We start from the raw sequence: 14,159 nt of genomic DNA on the forward strand, positions 1-14,159 counted from the left end.
CCCACTTGGTTGTGCAGGGAAGGGATGGCTTGCCTGGAAAAGTAGTGGCGGCTGGGCACGACGTACTGTGGGACAGCCTCTGGAAATGTTACCTCTTCATCCTCCTCCTCATCCTCCTCCTCATCCTGTGCCACATCCTCTTCCATCATCGCCCGAATTGTTTTTTCAAGAAGGCATAGAAGTGGGATAGTTAAGCTGAGAACGGCGTCATCGGCACTGGCCATGTTGGTGGAGTACTCAAAACAGCGCAACAGGGCACACAGGTCTCGCATGGAGGCCCAGTTATTGGTGGTGAAGTGGTGCTGTTCCGCAGAGCGACTCACGCGTGTGTGCTGCAGCTGAAACTCCACTATGGCCTGCTGCTGCTCGCACAGTCTTTGCAGCATGTGCAAGGTGGAGTTCCACCTTGTGGGCACGTCACATATGAGGCGGTAAGCGGTAAGGCCGAAGTAACGCTGCAGCGCTGACAGGCGAGCAGCAGCAGGGTGAGAACGCCGAATGTGCGCACAGACGGCCCGCACTTTCTGTAGCAGCTCTGACATATCAGGGTAGTTTTTAAGGAACCTCTGCACCACCAAATTCAGCACATGCGCCAGGCAAGGGATGTGCGTCAAACCGGCTAGGCCCAGAGCTGCTATGAGATTTCGCCCGTTATCGCACACCACCAGGCCGGGCTTGAGGCTCGCTGGCAGCAACCACTCATTTGTCTGCTGTTCCATGCTCCTCCACAACTCCTGCGCGGTGTGTGGTTTGTCCCCCAAACAGGCAAGTTTTAAAACTGCCTGCTGTCGTTTACCCCTGGCCATGCTGAAGTTGGTGGTGAAGGTGTTACGCTGTCCGGATGAGGAGGCGGTAGAGGATGAGGAAGCGGAGTAGGAGGAGTTAGGAACAGGAGGCAAACTGAAGCGCCCTGCATTTCTCGGTGGTGGAAGGACATGCGCCAAATTGCTATCCGCCTCAGGCCCATCCGCCACTGCATTTACCCAGTGTGCCGTTAGGGAGATATAACGCCCCTGACCGTGCTTACTGGTCCACGTATCGGTAGTTAGGTGGACCTTGCCAGAGATGGCGTTGCGCAGTGCACACCTGATTTTTCCCCCACTCGGTTGTGCAGGGAAGGGATGGCTTGCCTGGAAAAGTAGTGGCGGCTGGGCACGACGTACTGTGGGACAGCCACCGACATAAGGTTTTTAAAACTGTGCGTCTCCACCAGACGGAATGACAGCATTTCAAAGGCCAAGAATTTTGAAATGCTGGCATTCAGGGCCAGGGATCGCGGTTGGGTAGGGGGGTACTTCCTCTTCCTTTCAAGTGTTTGGGAGATGGAAAGCTGAACGTTTCCACGGGACATTGTGGAGATGGTTGGTGACCCAGGTGGTGGTGTTGCTGACAGATCCTCTGTTTGCGGGGTGGCAGGTGCCGGTATCACTACAGATGTGGCTGGAGCGGCCGAGACTGCAGCAGAAGAGGAAGCAGGATGAGCCAGAGACGTTTCTTGGTTTTGAAGGTGTCTACTCCACTGCAGCTCTTGCTTTGCACTTAGATGCCTGATCATGCAGGTTGTGCTAAGGTTGAGAAGGTTTATGCCTCGCTTCAGGCTCTGATTGCACAGGGTGCAAACCACTTGTGTCCTGTCATCAGCACATTTTCTAAAGAACTTCCACGCTAGAGAACTCCTTTGAGCTGACTTTGGTGCGCTCGTTCCCTTGCTGCGTTGGGCAGTAGCAGGCGTAGTGTCTAGGGCACGGCCGCTCCGCTTCTGCACCCTGCTCCCTCTTCTGCTGTGCTGGTGGCTCTGTGCGACCACCGCCTCTTCCTCCAAACTACTCAGGTCACCTGCATGACGTTCATTCCATGTGGGGTCTAGGACCTCATCGTCCTCCACATCATCTTCCATCCAGTCTTTACCCCTGCCCTCCTTGTCGGTCTCCACAATGCTGAACGCCACAGCAGTTGGCACCATGGTCCTTGCATGTACTCATCTTGAGAAATAAGTGGTTGGGCATCGCTGCACTCAATCTCTTCCACTTCTGGGGCAGGGCTAGGTGGATGGCCCTGGGAAACCCTGCTGACAGAGTCCTCAAAAAAGAAGAAGAGACTGCTGTATGGATTGGGGCTCAGACTGCTTGCCTGATTTGCAAGGGGGGTGAGGTGAAAGACGGTTGGACATCGGCTGCAGGTGCCAACTCTGACCTTTCTGCAGTAGACTGGGTGGGAGACAATGTGAAGGAACTGGAGGCACTGTCAGCAGCAAACCAATCTACTATCGCCTCTCTGTGTTCTGGCCTCATCACTTCTAGAGGCGTATGATGCCCTACCAAATACTGATGCAGGTTCTGTCGCCTACTAACATTTGAGGAAGGTGTTTCACTTGTGCGTGTAGCTGGCACAGATCGACCACGTCCTCTCCTTGCAACAGGAGCTCTACCAGCAGCGCCACGGCCCCTATTTGACGGTCTCCTCATATTTCTGTAATTTAAGATCTTGCCCTAGAACGGTGTTTATTGAATAGCGGAACAAAACAACAACAGTATCGCACGGGTGTATCTCACAGTCAAATATGCAAACTATGCCGCAATTTAATGTTTTTTACCCCAAAAGGGTGTATATTGAATAGCGGAATAGGATAAAAAACGGTGTATCTCACACGTACAAACACAGACTAGGCCCCAATTAAAATTTTTTGTACCACCCTAAAGGGAGGATGAGGAAGAGGAGTAGGAGGAGTTGGGAACAGGAGGCAAACTGAAGCGCCCTGCAATCCTCGGCGGTAGAAGGAGATGCGCCAAACAAATTTAAAAAGGTGTATCTCACATGTACCGATACAGACTATCCCGCAATTTAATTTATTACACTCCAAAAGGGTGTATATTGAATAGCGGAATAGGACAAATTTTACAAAACGGTGTATCTCACACGTACAAACACAAACTAGGCCTCGATTACAATTTTTGTACCCTAAAGGCAGGATGAGGAAGAGGAGTAGGAGGAGTTGGGAACAGGAGCCAAACTGAAGCGCCCTGCAATCCTTGGCGGGGGAAGGAGATGCGCCAAACAAATTTAAAAGGTGTATCTCACACGTACCGATACAGACTATGCCGTAATTTAATTTTTTTACACTCCAAAAGGGTGTATATTGAATAGCGGAATAGAAAAATTTTTATAATACGGTGTATCTCACACGTACAAACACAGACTAGGCCCCGATTACAATTTTTGGTACCCTAAAGGCAGGATGAGGAAGAGGAGTAGGAGGAGTTGGGAACAGGAGGCAAACTGAAGCGCCCTGCAATCCTCGGCGGTAGAAGGAGATGCGCCAAACAAATTTAAAAAGGTGTATCTCACATGTACCGATACAGACTATCCCGCAATTTAATTTTTTACACTCAAACAGGGTGTATATTGAATAGTGGAATAGGACAAATTTTACAAAACGGTGTATCTCACACGTACCAACACAAACTAGGCCCCGATTACAATTTTTTGTACCCTAAAGGCAGGATGAGGAAGAGGAGTAGGAGGAGTTGGGAACAGGAGCCAAACTGAAGCGCCCTGCAATCCTCGGCGGTAGAAGGAGATGCGCCAAACAAATTTAAAAAGGTGTATCTCACATGTAGCGATACAGACTATCCCGCAATTTAATTTTTTACACTCAAACAGGGTGTATATTGAATAGCGGAATAGGACAAATTTTACAAAACGGTGTATCTCACACGTACAAACACAATCTAGGCCCCGATTACAATTTTTTGTACCCTAAAGGCAGGATGAGGAGTAGGAGGAGATCGGAACAGGCAGGAGGCAGACTGAAGCACCCTCAAATCCTCGGCAGTATGAGATGCGCCCCAAAAATTGGAAAGGTGTATCTCACACGTACCGACACAGACTATCCCGCAATTTAATTGTTTATACCCAAAGGTTTTGATTAAATAGCGGAATAGAAATTATGATCAAAAAAAGTGTATGTATCTCACACGTATAAAACCACACTAGGCCCCAATTACTATTGTTTGTACCCCTAAAAGGCTGGATGAGGAGTAGGAGGAGTTTGGAACAGGCAGCACCCTCAAATCTTCAGAAGTATGAGATGAACCCCAAAAACTTGGAAAGGTGGATCTCACACGTACCAACACAGACTATCCCGCAATTTAATTGTTTATACCCAAAGGTTTTTATTGAATAGCGGAATAGAAAATATGATCAAAAAAAGTGTATGTATCTCACACGTACAGAACCACACTAGGCCCCAATTACTATTGTTTGTACCCCTAAAAGGCAGGATGAGGAGTAGGAGGAGTTTGGAACAGGCAGCACCCTCAAATCTTCAGAAGTATGAGATGAACCCAAAAAACTTGGAAAGGTGGATCTCACACGTACCAACACAGACTATCCTGCAATTTAATTGATCCCCAAAGGTTTTTATTGAATAGCGGAATAGAAAATATGATCAAAAAAAGTGGATGTATCTCACACGTACAAAACCACACTAGGCCCCAATTACTATTGTTTGTACCCCTAAAAGGCTGGATGAGGAGTAGGAGGAGTTTGGAACAGGCAGCACCCTCAAATCTTCAGAAGTATGAGATGAACCCCAAAAACCCCAAATATCATTCAGCTCTGCTGCAGGCCACAATTTAATTTTTTTTAACCCAAGGCTGTATATTGAATAGTGGAATAGAAAAAAGTGTATGATTTTTGAAACCACTCAATAATAGCACATGTGAACTGAACACAGCAGTGTATGATCAGTCAGCACAGCACAGCTGAAGGAAAAATGCTGCACACAGTGACTGATAGAAAAATACTTTTCTCCCTCCTCCTCAGTGGGCAAAAAAAATTGTGTTCACTGCACCCCACACACAGCAAAATCGATGTGGACCACTGACACCTGCCTATCTCCAGCCTCTCCCTAAATGGATTGATAAGATCGTAGATCGGTCACTGAAAACCCTTCCCACACAGCAAAATCGATCGTAGAAAACTGACCCTAAAAATCAGCAGCAGCCTCTCCCTAAAAGGATTGATAAGATCGTAGATCGGTCACTGAAAACCCCTCCCACACAGCAAAATCGATCGTAGAGAACTGACCCTAAAAATCAGCAGCAGCCTCTCCCTAAAAGAATTGATAAGATCGTAGATCGGTCACTGAAAACCCCTCCCACACAGCAAAATCGATCGTAGAAAACTGACCCTAAAAATCAGCAGCCTCGCCCTAAAATGCCTACAACTCGCCCTGCCTAACACACTCCGACCTGTCCCTCAATTCTATCCGGACACAAATGTTTTTTTTTTCCTGTCTGTCCCTAATCAGCAGCCAGCACGTATGATGTGTGCTCTGTCCCTGAACTAACACAGCAGAATGACGCAGCGGCGCTGCCTCGGACTTATAAAGACTTGGTCACATGCTTCAGATGGCCAATCACAGCTACTAATACATTTGTAGGCATGGCTGGGATGGCTTAAGGCACACCAGTTAAACGCTTGTTGATTGGCTGTTGAAAGCCCGCCATGAAAAGCACGCCAATGCATGCAAAACCCGGAAATAAAACGACCGAACACGGATTTTTACCCAAATATACAGTAAAGTTTTCGGGTCCGTGTTCGGGTAACAAAAAAACAATTATTCGGTACGAACACGAATAATACAGTCCGTGTTCGCTCAACCCTAATCAGTGTCGATCAGTACTACCAATCAGTGCTCATCAATAGTACCAATCAGTGCCCATCAGTACTACCAGTCAGTGCCAACTATCAGTGCCCATCAGTACTACCAATCAGTGCCCATCAGTACTGCTAATTAGTGCCAACCAGTGCCAACTATCAGTGCTGCTAATTAGTACCCATCAGTACTACTTATCAGTGCCCACAAGTGCCACCTATCAGTGCCCATCAGTACTACCAATCAGTGCCACCTATCAGTGCCCATCAGTACTGCTAACCAGTGACAACTATTAGTGCTGATAATTAGTACCCATCAGTACTGCTAACCAGTGGCAACTATCAGTGCTGAATTTCAGTGCCCATCAGTGCAGCCTCATCATAAGTGACAATTAGTGCCGCCTATCAGGGGGTGACAGTGCCTGGTATTGAAAAAGGGGGGGGTAGGAAGGGGGGGATAGTGCCCGGTATTGAAAGGGGGGGCAGTGCCGGTATTAAAGGGGGGGCAGGAAGGAGGGACGGTGCCCGGTATTGAGGGGGGGCAGGAAGGGGGGGATGGTCAAAATTTGTCATGCCTGGATGAATGCTTGTCACTATGGTGTAACTAATTATTTATGAGTAGAACCCTTATGCTCCTTCATCCGGCATGGTTTCATACTAGTAACTGGAATCCTCCTCGTTAGTGTTGGAGTTCAGTAGACATCGAAGAATATAAGCTAATTATTCCATTAGTATAAAAGCAAATATTTTACCGTTTCCAAATGGAAAATACGGCATTTGGCTGTGTTCATCTCTCTGGTGCAGGTCATTAGAATGGAGCGCTTCACTTCGGTATTCTTAGTTCTGGATCATCTGGAGTGTCTATATATATATATATATATATATATATATATATATATACACAGTATACGTGTACACTGAAGATAGGTCCTGGATGGGTCTTCCAGCATGACTATGACCCAAAACATACCGCCAAGGTAACAAAGAAGTGGCTTAAGAAGAAGCACATTGAGGTCATAAAGTGGCCTAGCCAGTCTCCAGACCTTAATCCTATAGAAAATGTATGGAGGGAGCTAAAACTTTAAGTTGCCAAGCAACAGCCAAGAAACTTTAAGGGTTTAGAGAAGATCTGTAAAGAAGAGTGGACCAAAATCTCTCCTGAGATGTGTGAAAACCTGGTCACTAACTACAAGAAACGTCTTACCTCAGTAGTTGGTGGAAGAACCCTTGTTGGCAATCACAAAGTCATGTTTTGTTTGGGGACCAAGTGCTTATTTTACTCACTAAACTGCAACTCCATTTATAACATTTGTCTCATGGTTTTTTTTTTCTGGATTTCTGGTTGATATTCTGTCTCTATCATAAAAATACACCTATGATAAAAAAATTATACACCCACCATTTCTTTGTAAGTGGGCAAACTTACACAATCTGCAGGGGATGAAATCATTATTTTCCCCATTGTAAGAATAAACACTCAAAGAGCCCTCAGAATTACATTCCACACTCTGAATCTAGTAGGTCTTTTTAAAGGGGTCCTTAAGACAAAAAACAAATGCATGAGGTCAACTAAATACATACTAAACTCTTAATCTGAGCATGCAGCCTGCCTGGCCAAGGAAAGGAGGGGGGGGGTGAATGTGCGATGGTAATAGGCAGTATTATATTTATCCCCCCCTTGGTGGGAGTGGAGATGACCCATCTATGAGGATATAAAGTACATACACACACAGCACAAGGATGTGTTCACACTACGAGATGGTTCTCTGGGCTGCAGTTCCTCTGACCTCCACAAGGTGGTGGTCTCACTTCTACCCAGACAGGAAGTCTCTATGGAACACAGGAAGTGATCTGAGGTACATAGAGGAAGCTCCGTGTGATACGAGGTAGATGTGACGCTGAAATTGGCAGAAGAGGAGGTAATAAGATCTTATTTTTTATTTACACCCAGTCCCCCCCCGAGCAGTAATATATTTCTCTCCCCCTTGGTGGTAGTGGAGATGACCCATCTATAAGGATATACAGTACATACACACACAGCACAAGGCCGTGTTCACACTACCAGACGTTTCTCAGGGCTGCATTTCCTCTGAGCTCCACAAGGTGGTGATCTCACTTCCAACCAGACTGGAAATCTCTATGGAAGACAGACAGGAAGTGATGTCAGGTACAGACAGGAAGTTCCGGGTGAGAGGTGAGTTGGGAGGAAGTAGAGAGGAGACATTGCTGGAAGAGGCAGCAGAGGAGGTAATAAGATCTTATTTTATATTTACACCCAGTAACCCCCACCCATCATGCCCGTCCTCTTCCTCCATAGTCACTGTGACGTCTTTTATCTCCAGCAGATGATGATACACACATATATAGTGTGGAAACCTAGATTAATCTCTTGTAAAGAGGGATAAGATTCAGGTTCTACTGAAATTGGCACTTCCACACCCTTTCTTCAAAGATACAAACCCCTCCCCGGGGCTCCTACCCTGGGCTCCTCTGCCCTTCCTGCAGGCCTGGGACTGGCATGGCAGATGGAGTGGAGGATAATTAGTTCTCAGCTCTCTCCTCCGGTGAGTGAACCCAGAAGAGATGAGCACGAGGGATCACTGGCAGGAGGAATATATAAATCTTTATATCACTAGACATGTCACCAGCAGGGGAAGGAGGTCATGATTCATATATATATATATATATATATATATATATATATATATACATACTGTAGATCTTTAAACCACTAGAGGGGCCACCAATAGGAGGAAGGAGGTCCTGATTCCTCTATATAGATCTTTATATCACTAGAGGGGTCACCAGCAGGTGGAAGGAGGTCCTGATTCCTCTATATAGATCTTTATATCACTGGAGGGGTCACCAGCAGGAGGAAGGAGGTCCCGATTCCTCAATGCACTGTAGATCTTTATATCACTAGAAGGGTCACCAGCATGAGGAAGGACGTCCAAATTTCTCTATATAGATCTCTATATCACTGGAGGGATCACTGGCAGGAGGAAGGAGGTCCTGATTCCTCTATATAGATCTTTATATCACTGGCAGGAGGAAGGAGGTCCCGATTCCTCGATATAGATCTTTATATCACTGACAGGAGGAAGGAGGTCCTGATTCCTCTATATAGATCTTTATATCACTAGAGAGATCACCGGCAGGAGAAAGGACATCCAGATTACTTTATATACTGTAGATCCTTATATCACTGGAGGGGTCACCAGCAGGAGGAAGGAGGTCCTGATTCCTCTATATAGATCTTTATATTACTGGAGGGATCACCAACAGGAGGAAGGAGGTCCCGATTCCTCAATGCACTATAGATCTTTATTTCACTAGAGGGGTCACAAGCAGGATGAAGGAGGTCCCAGTTCCTCTATATTGATCTTTATATCACTGGAGGGGGTCACCAGCAGGAGGAAGGAGGTCCCGATTCCTCAAGGCACTGTAGATCTTTATATCACTAGAGGGGTCACCAGCAGGAGGAGGGAGGTCCCAATTCCTCTATATTGATCTTTATATAACTGGAGGGGTCACCAGCAGGAGGAAGGAGGTCCTGATTTCTCTATATAGATCTTCCTCCATAGTCTTCTTCCTCCATAGTCACTCTGATGTCTTTTATCTCCAGCAGGTGAAGATACACACATATAGAGTGTGTGTAACTGAACCGCGACCCCACAATGTGCTTGCGTGCTTCCGTGAGAATAGCGCTTCCTGCAGTCTTGAACATAGAGGTCAGATATTTTAGCCGCCGCCCCCCCCCCCATACAAAACTGACTGAGAATAGCTTGTATAAGATCTGGAACATTTATTGAACAAATTCACACCAAATATAAACCCCACCAGGTCAGGTGCCTGATTACATTATCCTATGCAGATAAAATTGTGTACAGAAATATAATTAATTTATCTAAGGAACAACCAACACAAACAATATTCTACTTTCCCACTAGCAACTAATAGATGACAGTGATTTACTTAACTTGAGCTAATTAACTAGCAGACTTTCCATCATCGATTTCATTGAGTACAATACACGTTATTATAAGTGTAAACACATCACAACTTCTTAATACACAGACAATAGCAGGAGACTACCAGTAACAGACTGTTCATCTACTACTTGAAGAACATGGAACAGAGGCCAATGTGACCAGCTATTTCAATGAACATGTTCAGAATCAAACAAACCAGGAATAGTCTTCATATATTTCTTGAGAGATATTGTTGATAATTATTACTGTCCCATTTGAAGTAATCCAAACCATATTCTCAGTGTCCATTGAGTAGCTGTCAATCATTTCCTTGGTCACCCTGTGCCCCTAATAGACACATAAGAGGGGCCTAGGGAGCCGAGACAGGGATTTCCCAACCTCTCTAAGGTAAGCTGGGTTCCACGGGCCCCCCCAACCAAAGTGACTCCCGTCACAGTGGGGAAATCTAGATTAGCCCCTTCAGGGTCAGAACATTTCCCCACTTACAGGGCCAACCCATTCTCTTCATTTTGGAGATGTCACCTTCTAACCTTAGCAGTCTCTTGTAACGAGGGATGAGATGCAGATTTGGGTTGTACTGAAATTCACACTTTTACACCCTTCCTCTGAAGAAACAAATATCCCCACGCCTCACAACCTTAACCATGTACCTGCATCTCCTACAGACCCAGGACCGGTGTTCTGCTGAAAACTCCAAATTGCTGAGAACTACAACAACGTTATTTCCGGTGAATGTAGTCCAGGAAAATTTGGAGATTTTGACCACTTGGTGTTTTCAGAGGACAGCGGCAGCCTTTACACTCCGGTACATGCTATAATTAGTGGAGATTGTTAGTCTGCCCGCTAGTAACCATAAACATGGTCGCCTCCAAGGTGGCGACAACTAGCGGGCGAACTAACAATCTCCACTAATTATAGCGTCTACTGGAGTGTAAAGGCTGCCGCTGTTCTGTGAAAACACAGAGTGGTCGAAATCTCCAATTATTCCTGGTCTACACTCACCAGAAGTAACGTTCTCTGCAAGTTGGAGTTTTTGGCAGAACACCGGCATGGAGGATGGAGAGGAGGGTGATTAGTTCTCGGATTTTCTCTCCAGTGAATGAATCCAGAAGAGACGAGCATTTCATTTCTAAGTTCAGAGCTGTCATCCCGAACTGTACTTGATCAGCTTCACTGGGGTTCATAGGTGATGTTAGGGGGTCTAGTAGACCCCTGATGTCTTCTTAAACAGGACCTGTCATTTATACTATGCTGTCATCTATGGGGCTTTGGGCGGCTCACAATTCTGGGGCCATTATTCCTGTTTTTTTTCTAAACTAATTACCTGTAGGAGCTTTTGCAGCGTTGTCTTTTCACCATGTTGGGTAGTGAAGTTAGTCGCCGTTTTATGGGGGACACACAATTTTAAGGGTTGGCATAATCATGGGAAGGGGGGGCGCTTTGTTTTTAGAAGCATAAAATGCAGATTTATTATGTGTGTAAAAATTCAATTTTTTTTAAAAGCCCATCTCCGGGGAAACAAAAAATGACTAAAACCTAAATGAGCATTTAACCCTCGTATAAAGGGGGCAGCCCCACTTCAAGGGTTACACGGTCATTTTGGTGTAGGGAACCAGAAAAAGCTTGTTTACTTGTCCAATCCACTGATCTCTCAATAACCGACACTCTCCTCTACTCCCCTACACTCTGGCAGTGGACTGTCCCTCCTCCTGTCCAATCAAGGGCTATGGGCTCTGCATTGGTCTTGATGGTTTTAGAGAACCTGTGACCACTCTTTATAAAAACTTCCCCCTAAGTAACACAATGTTCATGTTCCATGTTCCCACCAGGGGCAACCCGCCTATAACCCTTTATATCCCCATCCTAATATTGTCCAACAAATTAGTGATGAGCCGAACACCCCCCGGTTCGATTTGCACCATAACACCGCGAACAGAGGAAAAGTTTGTTTGAACAAACTAATCAAACGGCCTCATTTTGAAGGCTTCAATGCAAGTTATTGCTCCAAAAAAGTGTATGGGGGTCCGGGTATTGACCTGGGGAACATTTAGCAATGACATTTTTTTTTTAAAAACAATCGTTTTTAAAGGAGCAGTAATTTACTGATTTTAATGAGGCTTAAAGTGGAAGTATAAAAATGAAAAATTCCTTCAAATATCGTGCCTGGGGGGTCCCCTGAATGTGCCTGTAAAGTAGTGAATCTCTACGATTTATGTAGCCTGCTACAGCTATACTGATATTTCTAAAGCAAAAAATGTCATATACAAATATACATACAAATTTCAAATCACATGTACTTGTCATATGGTGCCTGAACACCATAACCCCTCGCAGTTACTCTTGCTGGGTGCAGGAACGGGCCCTGCTGCTAAAAATCCATACAAATATGAAACCGCATGTACTTGTCATATAGGTGCCAAAAATTGGGCCTTTGGTGTTGCTGGTGCCTGAACACCTTAACCAACCCCTCGTAGTTACTCTTGCTGGGTGCAGGAATGGGACCTGCTGGTATGAATTCCATGCAAATTTAAAATCCCATGTGCTATAAAAGTGCGAAAAATTGGGCTTTTGTGGAAGGTGGTGCCTGAACACCGTAACCAAGGCCTCGCCGTTACTCTTGCTGGGTGCAGGAATGGGACCTGCTGGTAAGAATTCCATGCAAATTTGAAATCGCATGTGCTATACAAGTGCCAAAAATTGGGCCTTTGCCGTATGTGGTGCCTGAACACCGTAACCAAGGCCTCGCAGTTAGTCTTGCTGGGTGCAGGAATGGGACCTGCTGGTAAGAATTCCATGCAAATTTGAAATTGCATGTGCTACACACGTGCCAAAAATTGGACCTTTGGTGTTGGTGGTGCCTGAACACCATAAACCCTCACGGTTAGCAGGGCACAGGGACAGGGCCTGCTATTAAAAATGACATACGACATTTAAATTGTATGCACCTGTCATACAAGTGCAGAAAAATTAGGCCTTGGGGGTTGGTAGTGACCTTAACCAAAAACATTGTTGGAAGCTAGCAGAATCAAGGTAGAGGAATAGGATAGGCAGCATATGCAGTCTTCAAGGGATGGCAGACCCCTAGCAAATTCAATCAGTTACATCAGCATCAGGGGCCTGATAGCTCTTGTTGATCCAGGACTGGTTCATTTTGATGAAAGTCAGCTGATCATCAGAGTCTGTGGACAGACACACTCTTTTGTACATGACAAAACCTCCAGCAGCACTGAATGTCCGTTCGGAATGCACGCTGAAAGCAGGACAGGCCAGTAGCTCCATTGCATATTGAGCAAGTTCTGGCCAGTGGTCCATTCTCAAGACCCAGTAACCCAGTGGATGCTCAGCTGGAGAGGTCTCCAAGTCTGCTTTTGCTCCTAGATAATCATGCACCATATGATGGAGATGCTGGCGATGGTTGCTTAAACCTAACAGACCTGGGTGCTGCTGAGGACAAAAGAACTGTTTAAAGGCATCGGTCAGCCTGCCGCCTCCTCCACCGCTCCTCCATTGGCTGAACGATGCCTCAGAAACATGTCCGGAGAATGTTGACCTCCCAGAGTCCATGTGTCAGCTAATGTAGTGTGGAGGTCATCATTATCTGCTAAATAGGAGGGAAAGCACCAGGGTTTAAAGGTGGATTTCTGGGGGGACAAAGTGAGTAGAACCGACACGGTCGGTTCTACTCACTTTTTCCCCCCCAGAAATCAACCTCCCAGTGTCTAGAAAGGCGGTACACAATTATTTTTTCAAGGCCAAGGCCTCCTCAAGATGTTTCATCCTCTGCTCCTTCTGCAAAGGCAGGGTGAGCTCTGCAACTTTACCCTTGTAACGTGGATCAAGAAGGGTTGCCAACCAGTAATTACCCCCCTCCTTGATAGCACGAATCCTCGGGTCCTTTCGCAGGATTTGCATAATCAGGGAGCCCATGCAACGTAAGTTGGAGGAGGCATGAGCTTCTGAGTCCTCTGGGTCACTAAGGATGACATTGTCAGCAGGAGCAACCTCTCCCCCAACCATGTACAACTCCTGGGGCTTCTGGGGAATCAAAACCATCCCTTGAAGACTGCTGTATCCTATCCTTTTCCTCTACATCCATGCTGCCAAAATCCTCCTCCTCCTCTTCCTCGTGTGTTTTGTGGCCCTGCAGGAATGATATCTGCATAAAGGGGGCCTTGTGAGGAAAGGAAGTCCTCCTCTTCCTGCCGCTGTTCTGCCTCAAGTGCCCTGTCAATGATTCCACGCAGCGTGTGCTCCAGCAGGTAGACTAGCGGGATAGTGTCACTGATGCATGCATCGTCCGAGTGGCCTCCTCAAATGGTGACATGACGATGGATGCATCCTTAATCAAAAGCCACTGGCGTAGCGAGAAAAAGCCAAGCTCCCCTGACCCTGTCCTTGCGCCATACTCACACAGGTACTCATTGATGGCCCTCTACTGCGTGTGCAGCCGCAGCAGCATTGCCAACGTTGAGTTCCACCTGGTGGACATGTCACATATGAGGCGGTTGG

The 14,159-nt window shown here is 46.2% G+C and overlaps 2 protein-coding genes across 2 annotated transcripts in view; both read left to right on the plus strand.

Annotated features, from left to right (window-relative positions):
* Positions 1-14,159, plus strand: part of LOC309550255 (uncharacterized protein) — a gene marked incomplete at both ends in the record, with an annotated part of 88,961 nt that overhangs the window by 28,846 nt on the left and 45,956 nt on the right. The window lies entirely within an intron of this gene.
* Positions 7,860-14,159, plus strand: part of LOC309550256 (gastrula zinc finger protein XlCGF66.1-like) — a gene marked incomplete at its 3' end in the record, with an annotated part of 56,450 nt that continues 50,150 nt past the window's right edge. Inside the window, exon 1 of the mRNA XM_082250664.1 lies at positions 7,860-7,905. The remainder of the gene's footprint in view (positions 7,906-14,159) is intronic.

Source organism: Pelophylax lessonae (assembly GCF_965119305.1).
Source record: "Pelophylax lessonae genome assembly, chromosome: 3".
NCBI lineage: Eukaryota > Metazoa > Chordata > Amphibia > Anura > Ranidae > Pelophylax > Pelophylax lessonae.